This window comes from Dipodomys merriami, unplaced genomic scaffold (assembly GCF_024711535.1).
Source record: "Dipodomys merriami isolate MVZ:Mamm:240054 unplaced genomic scaffold, mDipMer1.0.p SCAF_2, whole genome shotgun sequence".
Classification (NCBI taxonomy): Eukaryota; Metazoa; Chordata; class Mammalia; order Rodentia; family Heteromyidae; genus Dipodomys; species Dipodomys merriami.
The window spans coordinates 43,619,661-43,632,823 of NW_027203381.1; the positions used below are offsets into that span (position 1 = coordinate 43,619,661).

At 41.4% G+C, this 13,163-nt stretch overlaps 1 non-coding gene across 1 annotated transcript; it reads right to left on the bottom strand.

Annotated features, from left to right (window-relative positions):
* Nucleotides 1–9,032: 9,032 nt before the first annotated feature.
* Nucleotides 9,033–9,140, bottom strand: LOC138832758 (U6 spliceosomal RNA). The gene has a single exon (XR_011373686.1). It is a non-coding gene; the product is annotated as a U6 spliceosomal RNA (small nuclear RNA).
* Nucleotides 9,141–13,163: the final 4,023 nt, after the last annotated feature.

The following is a 13,163-nucleotide window of genomic DNA, read 5'->3' on the forward strand; positions in this document are numbered from 1 at the left end:
GTGACTTTTCTCCCATTTTTTTTCACCTGATTTCCCATTTCCTTGCTTGAGACTTGAGTTAGTGAGAATGTCAATAGTGTGTTCTGCATTAGCAAACTAATATGTGGCCACAACATGCATTTTCACTTGTACTTGCCATGACTGCTCTCAAATGAGAACGGCAGAGTTGATCAATAGCAACAGAAACTATGTGGCCTACAAAGCCAGAAATGCTTGTTTCTTAATGCTTTATACAAAAATAGCTGATCACTGGTAACTGTACAAATGTTGATACTGTTTACTTGTAAAACTTCGAACAGATGCAATTTACAAACCACCCAGTCCTCTCCTGATGTAAAGCCTGGTCGCTTTCCAAGAAGTTGAATTTCTTTCTACCTTTGTACCGTCTTTTTTTTTTGGGGGGGGGGTCTGGTCATGGGGCCTGAACTCTGGGCCTGGGCGCTGTCCCTCAGCTCTTCAGCTCAAGGCTAGTGCTCTACCACTTGAGCCACAGCGCCACTTCCGGCTTTTTTCTTTTTGCTTATGTGGTACTGAGGAATCGAACCCAAGGCTTCAGGCATGCAAGGCGAGCACTCTACCACTGAGCCACCTTCCCAGCCCCAAGATCTCTTTTTTTTTTTTTTGGTTGGTCGTGGGGCTTGAACTCTGGGCTTGGGCGCTGTCTTTGCGCTCTTCAGCTCAAGGCAAGCACTCTACCGCTTGAGCCATACCACCACTTCCCCTTTGTACCATCTTTACTCGGCAACAGATGATTGCGGAGTGTCAAAATCATGGGAAACTAAAATAATCTAGCTCAAACCTCTCATTTCAGAGATGAAAATTCACTCCTAGGGACATTCTGATTTATCTCAGGTCACATCTAATAATGGTAAACAACAGTAAAACTTGCCATACACAATCCTGAACTTAACCACAAGAGCCATGAAAAATATTTGGGATAATGAAGTCAAGCAAAATGTGAGATTTTTAAACATATCAGTTGTTAGGAAACTGCTTCTTCAATTGAATTGGTGTCTGTCTCCATTGTAACTTTCTGATTTCCAGAATCATTGTCCTGTAAATCAGAATGAACATGATAAAAGTAAGCAGCACCTTACAGCACAGATTTATGAAGTAAGGGCACTCTCTGTGAGAGTGGAGTGAGTAAAGTAAGGTAACTAACAGATAAGACTAATTGTTACCAGTGTATTCCACAGTTTCAGCTTCAGACATCCAGTAGAGAATTCCTTGTTTTTTTTGTCAGTGGTGGGGCTTGAACTCAGGGCTCGGTGCTGCCCCTGAACTCTTTCTCTGAAGGCTAACATTCTACCATTGTAAGCCACAACATCATTTCCAGTTTTCTGGTGGTTAATTGGGAGGTAGGAGTCAATAGGTGAATGAATAAATCCAAGTGTATTCATATAATGGAATTGTACTTGCTAAAGGAATGAACAATGGATACACAGAATGTTTATAAACACCCAAAGATGAAAGAATCCATGCAAAAAAAAAAAAAATACAAGCCAGGTAGGAGTCGCACAGACTTTGCTACCAGGACTGGCTTTGAAGCACTATCCTCAGATCTCAGCCTCCTAGCCAGCTAGGATTGCAGGCATGAGCCACTGATACCCAGCTCAGTATATCATTCTTAAATAGAAATTGTCTTATCTGCAAGTCCAAAGTGGTACCAGCTACATGTAGCTATCATGCACTTAAATGCCATGGCAAGAGAAACTCAAGAGTTTCTACTCTTGAGTTTTGCTACTCAAAACCTAGTGTGGAAATGACAGTACTATCATCATTGGTCTTATAGAAATGATGCTCATAGCCAGGTATAGCAGCAACAGCTGTCATCCCAGCATTCAGGAAGCTGAGACAAGAGGTTCAGAAGTTTTGAGGCTATTTGGGCTGCATAGCTGAAGAAGAAATACTGGCTATTCAACCTCTCTCCAAGTCTACTGATGATCATTGGTGTGTGGTATGATTTAGAAGTAATTTGTGTGCCCTAAAGCTTCATATATTGAAATTTAGTCTCTTGTTAGGCATTAAAGGGGTGGAAGTATAATACAGTTACAGTATTCAGAGATCCAGCCTCTGGGAAGTGATTAGGTTCAGATAAAGCCATTAGGAGGATCCCTGATGATTGAATCCTGGTGGCTTTTTAAGAAAAGAGACCAGATGACAACGCCATACGATGTGTTCTGAGCTGTCCTGGGACTTTGTCCAAAAGAAGGACATCATTACATGAAGTTCTTAGACTTTGCACCTCCAGAAGCCAAAATAAATCATTTCATAAAGCAGTCTGCTTGAGATAGTTCATGATAATGATAATAATGAAAAGTGGCTTGATAAAGATTTTTTAATACTTTTTGGGCAATTAAAAAACACTAGCTGGCATGAGGAAATGTTCACCATCCCTGGTGGTGAAGGAAATGCAAATAAAGACAACCCTGAGATACCACCTTACCCCAGTCAGAATGTCCCACATCCACAAATCAGCCAACGACAAATGCTGGAGGGGATGTGGAGAACGAGGAACGCTATTACACTGCTGGTGGGAATGTACACTCATACAACCACTTTGGAAAGCAGTCTGGAGGGTCCTTAGAAAGCTAAAGATTGACCTCCCTTACGACCCAGTCATACCACTTCTAGGCATCTACCCTGAACAACAGGAACCAATATACAAGGACACGTGCACCTCCATGTTTATTGCAGCACTGTTCGCAATAGCTAGGATATGGAAACAACCCAGATGCCCCACCACAGATGAATGGATCCAAAAATTGTATCTATACACAATGGAATATTATGCAGCCATTAGAAATGACAAAATAATGGCATTTGCAGGGAAATGGATGGAGCTAGAAGGAATCATGTTGAGCGAGGTAAGCCAAGAGCAAAGAGACAAACGGTACATGGTCTCCCTGATAAGTGGATGCTAAATCCAAAATGTTAGGTGATATGACAAAACTAACAGGACTTAAGAAACAAAGAACTCCCACTCATCTGGTCGAACCACTACTAAATATCCCCATGCTGCTGATCACATGTATGGTGTATAACATGTGTACACCGTTATATGTTATAGACTATGATAGACAATTTGCTCCAGGAAAGTTAGAATGAACTTGTGACTTTAAATGAGCATCATTATTCCACAATACTGTGAAATTCGGGAAATTATGTAATCACTTAATCACAATCAAAAAACAAAAAGAACCCCGGGGAAGGTAGGGAGGGAAGAGATGGTAGGGGGAAAACAATGGAGGGGGTAGCAATGTTCAATAGGAAGTGTACTCATTACCTTACTCATGTAACTGTAACCCTCTGTATAGTATCTTTACAATAAAAAAAAAAAAAAATTCTGGAAAAAAAAAAAAACATTAGCTGGGTGCTGATGGCTCATGCTTATAATTCTAGCTACTCAGGAAGCTGAGATCTGAGGACTGAGGTTTGAAGCCAGCCTGGGCAGGAAAGTCCATAGACTGTCTTATCTCCAATTAATCACAGAAAATGTTGGAAGTGATGCCGTAGCTCAAGTGGTAGAGTGCTAGCCTGGAGCAAAAGAGCTAAGGGTCAGTGCCAAGGCCCAGAGTTCAAGGCCCAGGAACACCAAAAATTAAACACTAGAAACATCCATATTCTATTCATATGGACATAAGCTCTCATTTATTTACTTCTTTTGTGTGTGCTGGTACTGGGGGTCTTGTGCCTTAGCATTTGTTTTTGCATAAGGCTGGCACTCCAGCACTTGAGCCACAGTTCCATCTCCTGCTTTTTAGTGGTTAATTGGTGATAAGAGTCTGACAGACTTCCCTGCATTGTCTGGCTTCAAGCCTGGATCCTCAAATCTCAATATTCTGAGTGGTGAGGATTACAGACATGAGCCACCAGCACTTGCCCCAAGAGCTCTCTTAAAGGGTATATACTTTTCTGCATGAATTACATGAGTTTAGAACCCTAGAAATCTGCTACTGAAGCTTCCTGGTATATGTAAATATATATATTTACATTTACATATATTATATTTTTATGGGGGTTTTGGTGGTGGTGGTGGTCGTCGTCATCGTCGTGGTGTGTATGTGTTTGTATGTGCCAGTCAGTGCTTGAATTCAGGGCCTGGGTGTAGTCCCTGAGCTTTTTGCACAAGGCTAGCATTCTAAGTCAGGTGCCAATGGCTCACACCTGTAATCTTAGCTCCTCAGGAGGCTGAGATCTGAGATCATGGTTCAAAGCCAGTCCGGGCAGGAAACTCTATGAGACTCTTATTTCAGATAAACCACCAGAAAACCGGAAGTGGCACTGTGGCTCAAGTGGTAGAGCACTCACCTTGAGCTGAAGAGCTCAGGGACAGCACCCAGGCCCAGAAGTCAAGCCCCAAAACAGACCAAAAAAAAAAAATCTCAACTTATTTTTTCCTGAGAGAAGGTATCACTGTGTTGCCAGAGTTGGCTTTGAACTACACAACCTGCAATTAAAGGTATGTACCACCAGGGCAGTCTAAAACCTCAATTCTTCCTTCTCTAAGTATTTATTAGATTTTTTTTCTTTGAATGATATCACAAGAGGGGGGGGAGAGAGAGAGAGAAATCTTGCTGACAAACGGCTTAAAAATTTTTTTTCTACAAAAAGGCTTGCAAGGACACAGACGACAGTACAGCCATGTGAAATTTTGGCCCATGAAATTGTCAAGGCCTGGTATGCTGGTATACTAAGGAATACAAATATATTAACTGAAATAGGGCAGATTCAAGGGAGAATTCAAATAGTGTAATTCCTTTAAAAAGGCAAAAATCAAAGTTCAGTAAAATAAAACACCAGGAAGCAGGTACTTGAAAGTGGAGAGATGGTAAGGGGAAAGGGATAGACAAAGGAAGAGAAGTGGAAAGTGTGGTCAAGATTCTAAACATTCACATAGTGAGACCAAAGGAGATCACAAGGGCTCAATAGCTATGTGCAGATGATCATATAAAATGATGCTTATGAAATGAACTCCAAGCAATGAAAACAAGAGGTTTTCTATTTTACTTTTTGCGGGGTTTTTTTTCCTATTTGTTGCTGTTTTTGATTTCTGTCTCTTTTGTATGTTATCTGATTTGGGGAGGGGAAGAAGCACAGAAATGATGGAACGAAGGGTGAACTAATTCAGCAGTGATAATCATTAAGACACTATGTTGAAAATGAACCATATAACTTGGAGGAGAAGGGGGATCAGGAGGGAAAAAACTGGGAGAAAAAGGGAAGAGTTGACACTGGTCAAAAAGAAATGTACTCAATACCTGACTTATGTAACTATAGCCCCTCTGTATGTCACTTTTGCAATAAAAATAAAATACAGGCTGGGAAGGTGGCTCGGTGGTAGAGCACTTGCCTTGCATGCCTGAGGCCCTGGGTTCGATTCCTCAGCACCACATAAGCAAAAAGCCGGAAGTGGCGCTGTGGCTCAGGTGGTAGAGCGCTAGCCTTGAGCTGAAGAGCTGAGGGACAGCACCCAGGTCCAGAGTTCAGGCCCCACGACCAGACCCTAAATAAATAAATTAAATAAAATAAAATATATAACCTACAAAATTAAGAAGAGTGAGGGAACTGGTGGGTAGAGAAGGAATGAGTGAGAATGTCAAAAAGGAGTAACATTGATCAATATACATTGTATTCCTTTAGTAAAACTCCTGCTGGGCACCGGTGACTCACACCTGTAATCCTAGCTACTCCGGAGGCTGAGATCTAAGGATCAAGGTTCAAAGCCAACCCTGGAAGGAAACTCCATGAGTCTCTTATCTCCAGTAAATTACCAGAAAACCAGAAGTGGTGCTGTAGCTTAAGTGGTAGAGATCTTGCCTTGAGCTGTAGAGCTGAAGGACAGTGCCCAGGCCCTGAGTTCAAGCCCCACGAACAACCAAAAACAAAAAACTCCTTTGTACAACTACTGAAAGATAATTTTTCAAATGTTACTTTGAGGGAAAAAGTATGATGTGATAGGGGTCAGTGATTAATTGTACTATGGTAAAGGTGGCAGATGATGAATGGAGGGCAAGCTGCACCAATGATGTGTAAGAAGGTTATAATAATGAAATTTTTTGCCTTTTGTTATTTTTTTGGTCAGTTGTGGGGCCTGAACTCTGGGCACTGTCCCTCAGCTCTTCAACTCAAGGCTAACGCTCTACCACTTGAGCCACAGCGCCACTTCTGGCTTTTTTCTTTTTGCTTATGTGGTGCTGAGGAATCGAACCCAGGGCCTCATGCATGCAAGGCAAGCACTCTACCACTGAGCCACCTTCCCAGCCCAATAATAGAATTCTTTATCCATTACAGACCTTCCAACCTCTAAGTGGGTGGAAATATATCATCCCTAAAGCCGGAGATTCTACCCAGCAGACACGAACAGGGTTAGAGCCTTATGAGAAACGCCTTTGAAGAAGAGATGACAGCTCCTTGGTGGTGAAAATGATAAAAGCTCTTCCTGGTGACCATTTCAGCCTGAGAGGAGGAAAATGTCCCTGTTAAGCAGGCCAGTCTGTTCCCTAGCAAAAAGGAGCCACCTGTGGGGAACTTGGGCAGTACTCAGTCTAAAAGAGGAAACTAACTAGGTCAGTGTCCTGACAGAAGAATGGAATGATGGTGAAAATCATTTCTTCCTATCCTTCAGCCTCAAGAGCAGAAAGAGTGTTTGGCAATGAGCCAGTAGCTCACATCTGTATCCCTGTGTTCTCAGGAGGCTGAGATCTGATGATCACGGTTTAAAGCCAGCCCAGGAAGGAAAGTCTGTTAGACTCTTATCTCCAATTCACACACACACACACACACACACACACACACACACCCCACAAAAAAAAGAAGCCAAAAGCAGAGCTGCAGCTTAAGTGGTAGAGTGCTAGCCTCAAGCAAAAACCTGTGCCCAGGTCCTGATTTCAAGCCCCAAGACCAGCACACACACACACACACACACACACACACACACACACACACACACACACACACACACACACACACACACACACACACACACACACACACACAGAATGACTAGTATAGCAATTCAGAGACCATATCTCAAAAAAAAAAATTAGTCACCAAGAAAAAACCATTGACCACACTATACCTGTAGAAGCAACTTAGGCTCATTGTCCGTACTGCAGTGAAGAAGAACAGATTGTGAGTGACTCAGTAAGATGGAGAAGACAGGGCCCTGTTACAGGGTGTGGACTTATGTGTGTTGTTCTAAAAATGGACTGCTAGTCATTTTTTTAATTTTGTTTTGGAACATCAGTAAAGCCTTTATTATGTTTAGTTAGAAACATTGTTCTGTTGGTCTTTCCCATGTGCTACTGGAAATAACATTTCTCACAGTCTGTTAGCAGAGGTTCAACCCTGATTAAAGGTGCAGGTCAAGGAAAGCAATTTGGTTGACTAGATGATCATAAAAAAAGCCACAGCAGAGCCAAGCACAGTGATACCTATCTATAATTTTTAACGCTCTGGAGGCTGAAGCTGGAAAATCACAGATTCAAGGCTAGCCTAAGCTATAGGGCAAGACAGTCTTCATCTGAGAAAAAAAGGGAAATAAGAACAAGGAAGGAAAGGGAAGGGAAAGGAAGGGAAGCTGTGCTCCAGAGAACCACTTCATGGGAAATTCAGCTCCAAAGAACCACTTTATGGGAAATTCAGCTAAGAGGAAAAGAAACTGTGACTTGTGTAGTGACAGGAGGCTAGTCAGAGTAAACAGGTGAGGCTAGCTTTCTTCAAACACCCATCAGTTTCAGTACTTTCCTGGAAGCCCCACCCTCTCCACCCCTGTGAGAAGATTCAACGAGAAGCCTAGCATAAGGAGAAAACAACACAATTGACTAACACCATGTACTTCCTCTTCTGTTTGTGGTTGGCTTTAAGTCAGAACACCCTGAAGAATCTGTTTTGAACTGGAAATATATTTTCTCTTAGACTTTCTAAATTGTAAATACTATTTAGTATAAAATTTTGTTCAGGGGGAAAATTGGTTGATATATTTAGTCCTGCCCGTCTAAGTCAATAACATTCTCTAAAATGCAAAGTGTTGTGATCCTGTGGCTCTAAGAATATAAAGTATTGAGTAGGACTCTGCAATGTGTATATATGTGCATGCCTCTCTGTGTGTGTGTATGTGTGTACTTGTAACCCCACTTTAACTTCTTCATTCTTTTTTGAGAAGCTTTTTTTTTTTAATGTTCAGATCATAGGAAGGAGGAGGGACACACCCAACAGCTGTAGAAGCAGGAAATCTCTATTATAAAACTGATGCAGAAAACAAAACTGAAACTCTTGCATATATTTTGTCCCACTAATTTTCTTGGAGAAGTCTACTTTTCATTTTATGATGGGGAATAAAGCAGATTTATTTAGTCAAAAACCACTTGACAGTAGAAGGGAACCAAAGCATCAAAACACCTCAGAAGACTCGGTTCAACTCTAGACTCAGTTTTAGACCTGAATGTTTCCCTGAATCCAGAAAAATGGGTTTTAACTTTGGAATATACACCAAGGTTTCAAGACTACCATATTTCCCATTATAAAATCAGACAAATCTGCAGCTCTAACATGCAAGAAGTTTTGCCTAGCACAGGCTGTGGTGAATTCGCTATTGATTCTGTTTTTAAATCTTAACTTGTTTGATACAGTCTTGGCTTCCAACACAGATGAGTTCCTAAAGGAAAGTTATATTTAAACAGTAGGTGATGGTCAAAGTCATACACCCTTAAAACCAGGCTATCTTGGGTAAGTTACTTTTATTCCCATTGAGCTGCTTTGTTAAGTGAGGCTGGTAACTACTTATTTCAGAAAGTGTGACAAAACCGCTGAAGACCGACTGTTAACAATCTAATCTCTTAGAATGTGGAGAGAAATTGATAATGCAATGGGTTATACCAAGCTATAGTGAAATGCAAAGACCTGTAACTTTAAAACTTGGTTTCAAATGATTGGATTCACTCGTTTTTTTCCCCCCAGCCCCAACAGCCACTTTTTATTCCACAAATAAATCTCACCCACCACAGTGATACAAACTTTCCATGCACCCAAAACATATGAAATGCATCACAACTTTGCATGTCATCCTTGCACAGGGGGCCATGCTAATCTTCTCTGTATTGTTCCAATTTTAGTATATGTGCTGCCGAAGCAAACACTGGATTCACTCTTTTTAAGGCTTTTCAGCTGTCTGCATTAAATGAAGTTCCTAGCAAATAGTTAAAAGTGGGCAAATGTCTACTAATGTGATGCCAAGCTGTTCAGAAGACTGTTGAGTTTTTATTTTTAATCTGTAGTAAATTCATATGGTTCCAAAATAAATTTATCAATGCAATGACAAAAAAAAAAAGATGGTTCATTGAAAACAATATCTGTGCAGCAAAGCCAGAGTGACTTAGGCAGTTCTATTTCTATAGATTTATTTCCTTTGGGAAAGTATTATTAATTGAGATCACCCTTTAAACATACTAGGAGCTAAGTCCCAGAAGGCAGCAGAGCAGCAATTAGAATAATCATAGTTACTTCAAATCAGAAGAGGTAGCTGAGCATGATGTTATGCTCTAGTAATTCCAGCTACTTGGAAGGTGAAGGCAGGAGGTCACAAGCTCAAAGCCAGCTGAACAAAGGTAGCAAGATCTTATCTCAAAAACAGAGACAAAACTCAGCAGAATGTGGGTGTGAGTGGGTAGAGTGATTGTTTCACCTATACCAAGACCTTAGGTTCAATCCAATCCCCAGTACTGAGAAAAAAAAAGAATGAATAAATAAAAAGCTAGATGGCTCTGTGAAGTAACTGGCCTAGGCTTAAGTAAGGCCAATTTAATTAATTACTGTTTGGGGCATTAAAACTAAAAGGACTTTGAAGAATGTGAAAAACAGTACGTGTTTTTGTTTCATAATTCATGTGGCTCTGGGTGGCTAAGTGACCTCTGTGCTGTATGAGGACATCATAGTACTGCCTTGAAACAGGCCAGCTTCCCTGTGGCAGGAAGATGAGACGTAGCAGCTGTTCAAGGAAGAGGTTTCTTCTCTTTAGGGAAAGAGAAACCTAGAGAAGAAATTGAAACTTAGAGGAAAAAAGGAACATCTGCTTCTTTCTGGGCTGTGCCGTGGCACTATATTTGAAATGAGATAGGCATATTTAGGGATAATACAGGGAAGATGGTTTTTGCCCAATTGAAGATAAGGAATATAAGCTACAAATGAGTTAAGTGTTCCCATGTATTTTTTTTTTTAGTCTTCATTGTTGTTCAAGACAACCTCTTGCTATGTAGCTCCCCAAGTGGAAGACTGGGGTTTCAAACTCTTAATTGTTCTTAGAGCTTATGCCTAAATTTACTTTTTGACACCAGTGGTATTATGAGTTTGATGAATGTTTTAGGAATTAGCAATTTCCTGTAGAATTTGATTCTACACCTCCCAGTATTTGTCATGAGTTGAGTTGAAATGTAAGATATCAAAGTTGCTATAATTAGAGCGCTAGCCTTGAGCTGAAGAGCTGAGGCCCAGAGTTCAGGCCCCACGACCGAACCCCCTTCCCCAAAAAAAGAATTCAAAGTTGCTATAAATTTATTTTTTTTTAGTATTGGAACTTGAATTAGGGCCTTGTGTGAACTTGGCTTGCTTGCTGGTTGGTGCTCTACCACTTCAGCCATGCCTCCATCCCAGCTTTTTGTCAGCGGAGATAAGGTCTTGCAAACTTTTCTGCCTGAGCTGGCTTTTAACTACAATCTTCATATCTCAGCCTCCTGAGTAGCTAGGATTATAGGCTTGATATAGCTAGGATTACTAGCATCTAACTTGCTGTGCAATCTTTAAAGCTATTGAGCTAGACAATACTTTCTACAACAATTTCAGAGGATCTCCCTTAAGTTTTCAGTTTTATCTTCTCTCAGCATGTATGACTTACAATTTGGGATAATTTAACTTACAAATATATTTTTATTGTAAAAATACTGTGCAGAGGTGTTAAAGTTACATGAGTAAGGTAATGAGTACATTTCCTATATAGCATTGTTACCCCACCTTTGTTTTTCCCCTACTCACCCTTCCTTCCCTACCTCCCCAACTCCTCCCTCCTCTCCCCCAAGTTGTAAAGTTCATTTTCAACACAGTGTCTTGTACATCTCATTGTTACCAGGCAATCTGTATCCTTGTTTCAGCATTGTTATTTGCCTTCCCCTCCCCAAATTAGAAAAATATATAAAAGATTCAGGGCACCAGAATCAAATACAGTGACAACAAGGGTTATACCATAAGGGGGAGAACATACAAAAGAAACAAAAAAAATCACATAGTACATTAACAACAACAGCAACAAAGAAATAAAACCTCTTGTGTCCCTATCTTGGGGTTCATTTCACTTAACATCACCTTATATGGTCATATGTACATAGCTTTTGACCTTTACTGCTTGTCTGGTAAGATTATCCTGGTCATATACTAGTTATTGCAAATAAGGGAAACCATGGATTCTATTTTTGGGGGGTCTGGCTTACTTCACTTAATATAATTTTTCCAAGTCATTCCATTTCCTAACAAATGGAGCAGTGTTACTCTTTCTGATGGAGGCATAGAACTCCATTGTGTATGTGTGTGTATGTGCACCACATTTTCTTGATCCATTCATCTACTGAGGTACCTCTGAATTGGTTCCATATCTTAGCTATGGTAAACAATGCTGTGATAAACATAGTTGTTCTGGTAGCTTTAGTATGGCCTTATTTGTGATCATTGGGGTAAATGCCCAAAAGTGGGATTGCTGGGTTATTTTGTTTTTATTTTTTTGGGGGTCCGGTCGTGGGGCCTGAACTTGGCCTGGGTGCTGTCCCTCAGCTCTTCAGCTCAAGGCTAGCGCTCTACCACTTGAGCCACAGCACCACTTCCGGCTTTTTTCTTTTTGCTTATGTGGTGCTGAGGAATCAAACCCAGGTCCTGATGCATGCAAGGCAAGTGCTCTACCACTGAGCCGCCTTCCCAGCCCCAAGGGATTGCTGGGTTATAGGGGAGCTCTATGTGTAGTCTTTTGAGGAAACTCCATACTGCTTTCCAGAGTGGTTGACTTATATTTTTTTTAACTTTCTATGTTGTGAAAGCAATACACAATCCAAGAAAATGACAGTTTACACTATGAATGTGGTTCTTTTCCTGGGTTTTTAATATGCTGTACCATACTCTTGCAGGGATGAGCAGATACAGCAAGCCAAAATTCTCAGTATGCCCCATAATCATAATGGGAAACACTGAGGGTTTCCATGTGCTGCTGCTCAGTGATCTTATTTCCTATTTTAGTGACATCAAGGCTGTGTGTGTGTGTGTGTGTGTGTGTGTGTGTGTGTGTGTGTGTGTGCGCGCGCACGCGCACACGCAGCTTGAGTAAGACTAGAGCCTCTTGCTCTTGCTTGGCTTTTTTTGCTCAATGATTGTACTCCATCACTTGAGCTACAGCTTCACTTCTGGCTTTTTGGTGGTTAATTGGAGAAAAGAGTCTGCCTAAGCTGGCTTCACACCTCTGTCCTCAAGCTTCCTGGATAGCTACGATTACCAGTGAGAACCACTGGTGCTGGCCATTCAAGGCATTTTTAAAATTTTTATTATTGCCAGTCTTTGGGTTTGAAGTCAGGGTCTGGGCATTGTCCCTGAGCTTCTTTTGCTTAAGGTTAGCACTCCACTACTTGAGCCACAGTGCTACATCTGCTTTTTCTGTGTATATGGTACAGAGGAATTGAGCCCAGGGCTTCATGAATGCAAGACAAGCACCCTACAATTAAGCCACCTTCCCAGCCCTCAAGGAATTTTTTTTTTGATGTAGCAATAACGTAAGAAAAAGAGAATCCATGTTGGGCACCAGTGGCTCACACCTGTAATCCTAGCTACTCAGGAAGCTGAGATCTGAGGATATCGGTTCAAAGCCAGCCTGGGCAAGAAAGTCTGTGAGACTCTTTTTTTTTTTTTTTTTTGGGTCCGGTCGTGGGGCCTGAACTCTGGGCCTAGGCACTGTCCTTCAGCTCTTCAGCTCAAGGATAGCACTCTACCACTTGAGTCACAGCGCCACTTCCGGGTTTTTTCTTTTTGCTTATGTGGTGCTGAGGAATCAAACCCAGGGCCTCAGGCATGCAAGGCAAGCACTCTACCACTGAGCCAACTTCCCAGCCCGGGGCCTGAACTCTGGACCTGGGCAC